Below are 4,286 nucleotides of genomic sequence, written 5' to 3'. Positions count from 1 at the left end.
TTTTTTTTTTTTTTTTTTTGCATTCTGGATAGTTTTCACAATTCCAACTTCCATAGCAGTAATTCTCTCTTTAACTGTGTTTAATTTGCTGTCAAGCCTATTGTATTTTTAGAAGCTCTACATGGTACATGCGTAAATCTTCATGTTCTGATTTTATATTTATTATTAATTATTATTTGGCTTTCACTTGAGTTTGATTTTGTGGTTTCTTTCATTCTTAGTCTTTTCAAATGTATCTGTGTTAAATTTTTCATTTTCTGGTGTGACAGTTAGATGACCCTGCCCTACTTCTGCAGTACCTTACGGCGACAGGTGGGTAGTCCCAGGGAAGGCTTGATGCTTCAGGGTTATAAGTTCATGCTCAGCATGGATTTATGGGATAATCCTGAACAAATAGGATCTGTCCCTTCCATGGTGGACCACTAGTCCAAGACATCTTTCATGTGGCCCTGAGGAACACAAAGGGTAATATAGTTCCCACTGCACAGCTAGTGAGGGCAGGCAATGGTCTCTATTTCACAGAGATTGACTTTCTCACCAGATCTTGACAAAGCTTGAGGAAAACTGCTTGAGTTGAGAAGAAAAAAAGCAACAGCTGGGCACGCTACATGCTACTCTAAGTATATTGCGTGCATTAATTCGGTCAGTGGCGCAGGATCACTGAGAAAATCACTGTTATTGTCTTCGTTTAACTAAGAAGACTAAGTAAGTCTCCTTCAAGCCAGACACAGTAGAGGCTCTAGTGGGGATTATTCATGGCGGTGCAAGCCCACAATCCAGGACCCTGCAGGATGAGGCAGGAGGATAACAAGTATGAAATCCTGGCCAACCTGGACTACATGGACCTGAGATTACGGGGCTGAGGATGGAAAGAACATATACTGAGAGAGACATAGGAGGGGAAAAAGAGAGAGGAGAAAGAAAAATCATAAATAATTTTCATTCATTTATTTATTTGGAGTTTTTGAGACAGGGTCTCTCTACATAGGTCTAGCTATCCCAAGATACACTGTGTAGGCCAAGATAGCTTCAAACTCAGAGATCCATTTGCTTCTGCCTCCCAAGTATTGGGATTAAAGGCATATGCTACCACTCCTGGCCCCCTAAAACCCAGGAAATAAACCTATGACTTCTTGCCTCACCTTTTCATGATAATCTTGTGGGTTTTATTTCAGACATCTCAGGATGTATCCCTGACTGGCCTGGAACTTACTATATAGACCAAAGAGACCAGGCTAGCCTCAAACTCACAGACATCCACCTGCGGTGGTGGAATTAATGGTGTGCACCACCACATCTCACTGTGGAGTGTGTATGTGTGTGTGTGTGTGTGTGTGTGTGTGTGTACACAGTTCCAGTCACACTGCTCTTGAACCTATAGTCTTGCTTCATCCCAGCATAGGATTATTGGTTTATGCCACCTCACTTGGTCTAACTTTTCATTATAGAATCCAGTCCTCTTCTTCAGTATTATTGTTAATATACTTTGGGTTCTACCTAAGAAGTATTTACCTATATCCTAGTCACAATTTTTTTCTAGGCTTGGTGGCACACAGCAGTATTGAGTTTAGCTGTACCACTTGGGCTCCCAGCAGGTCACACTCCCACACGCACCCAGGAGCTATCTGGATTCATGAATGGAAGACACACACACACACACACACACACACACACACACACACACACACCAGTTAATTTTAAAATGCCTTGGCTACCTCAAAGGCTGGGCACTCCTAAACCTTCCTCTGCTACCCCAGGCCGAATCAGGGAAGTGGCCAGTGGCCGCCACCCGAATTCTCACAGGGCTGGTTGGCTTTCGCTCCTGCAGTTCCTACATCTGTCCCATCCATCCTTCTCCCCCGAGTCATTGCGATTCTGTCTCTCCTCTCTCCCTTGTCCTAGCCTGAGAAAATCTAAGGGTCCCACCCCATCTCCTTTTGCCCAGCCATTGGCCGCTGGCATCCGTTCATCGATCAAAAACCAACTGGGGACAAGGACCTCGGTCGTCTGAACACACAGATAGATTCCCGATAGAATCAAAGCCTTACAACCAATCCCCAACAGCACACACGTTTAACCCCACCACTCTAGAGGTGGAGGCAGGCAGATCTCTGTGTGATTGAAGCCAACCAACCTGATCTATGCAGTGAGTTCCAGGCCAACCAAGGCTATGTAGTGAGGGACTGTCCCAAAATAATATTTCTCCCGTGTGTTATACCTTTGAATCCTGTCCCTTCTGCCTTTCTCAGACATCTACCTGCCCGGTGCTAGGGCTTTATATGCCTCATAAGCTCTCTACCACTCCAGCTACAGACTTTTGGTTTGTTGGTTTCCCTTGGTTTGTTTTTGGTGGTGGTGGAGTTGGTGGTGGTGGTTTTTTGGAATTTTTTGGGGGGGGGTTGGTTTTTTGAGACAGGGTCTCTCTATATATAACCCTGGCTGTCCTGGAATTTACCATGTAGACTAGGCTATTCTTAAACTCCCAGAGAACAGAGATCTGCCTACCCCTGCCCCCCAAATGCTGGGATCAAAGGTGTACACCAGCACATCCAGCTCAATAGTTTTACTTTGAAGATTCAGGAATAAATTTCATTTCTCGTTTTGGTGTCAAGAATGTTTTTCCTCAGGGGTGTCTGGTTGCGCAGAGGCATGTTTTAGGGTTTGGAGGTACGTCTTAGTGGTAGAATGTTTGCCTAATATTGGTGAGACCCTGGGCTCAATTCTAGAATCACCAAAAAAAAAAAAAAAAAAGTTAAATTTGTGGTGTGTGTGTGTGTGTGTGTGTGTGTTGGAATCAAGCCCAGGACCTCATACACATTAGGCAAGAACTCTACCACTGAACTACAACCCCAGCCCTCATTTTAAAAGTCTTTAACAATATTATTTAGTACAATGCATTTAAGGGGTAGGGGGCCATGCACATTCCATAACTGGGTATAGAGGTCAAAAAAAAAAAAAAAAAAAAAAAAACTTACACGAGTCAGTCTGTTCTCTTTCACTGTATGGACCCCAGGGATCAACTCGGGTTTTCAGGCTTGGCAGCGAGCATCTTTGCCCGTTGTTCTAGTTTTCTTTCTGTTGGCGCAATAAACACCTTGACTGAAAGCAACTTGGAGAAGGAAAAAGTTTATTAGCTGACACGTCTGTAGACACGTTCAGTCTCTGAGGAGAGTCAGCAGAGGAAGGAAGGAAGCAAGGACCATGGAGGGACATTGCTTACTGGTTCCTCGGTGGCTCATGCTCAGCTAGCTTTCTTATACAGCCTAGGGATGGAGTTGCTCACAGTGGAAACCCACTGAGTCCTCTCACCCCTGTACCCTGCCACTTAGGAGACTGGGGCAAGATTAGTTTAAGACCACCCTGGGATACATAATAGGACCTTGACTCAAAAAAAAAATTATAGTAACACTTGCATGGCATTACATTTTCATTTGGCATGATGAAAACCTTCTGGAAATGGATAGTATGATAGTTACATACATATGCACATAATTAATGTTACACAACTTCACACTTATACATGGTTAAAACAGAATTTTTTATGCTCCCCATCAACCAACCGTCTCCTGTTCCCTTTTCACTGAAGGCCTTTGTGACTCTGATTTTGCCTATTCTAAGGACATCTCAGCACCATTTTTTGAAAGACTGTCCTTTTACCTTGGATCGCCTTTGCACTTTTGTTGAAAGTCAGCCAGCCATATACGTGTGGTCTATTTATGGACTCCGTTTCTTCCATTGATCTATATTCATACGCTTTCTTCAATACCACCCCGTTTAATTTCTAAAATCTTATAGTAACTTTTGAAACAAGATCCTATAAATCCAACCACCTTGTCATTTTTAAAAACATGTTGGTTAAGTAATAAGTACTTTTAAAGCATTAGCTTGGGGTTTTTGTCGGCATCCTAACAGCGGGAGTGGGGCCGGCTCTGACCCCTCTGCCTGCTTGTGAGACCTTCCCTCCCACTGGGTTCCCTCATGCAGCCTTGGTGTGAGGCAGTCTTCTATGCCTAGTCCTGTTCTATCTTGTTATGCCATGTTTGCTTGATATCCCAGGGAGGCCTGCCCTTTTCTAAAAGGAAAAAGAGAAGCAGTGGATTTGGAAAAGAGACAAGGTGGGTGGGGCCTGCGAGGAGGCTGCAGAGGGGATTACTGTATGAGAAAAGAATAGATTTTTTTTTTAATTATTAATTTGAAAAAACAAGCTCTAAAATTTAAAAAATCTAAAATCTGACCTACAAACCAAACATTGAAAGTGGTTTCAAGCCGGGCATGGTGGCACACAC

Source organism: Mus pahari, chromosome 17, assembly GCF_900095145.1.
Source record: "Mus pahari chromosome 17, PAHARI_EIJ_v1.1, whole genome shotgun sequence".
NCBI lineage: Eukaryota > Metazoa > Chordata > Mammalia > Rodentia > Muridae > Mus > Mus pahari.
Note: the sequence above shows the minus strand (reverse complement) of the source record.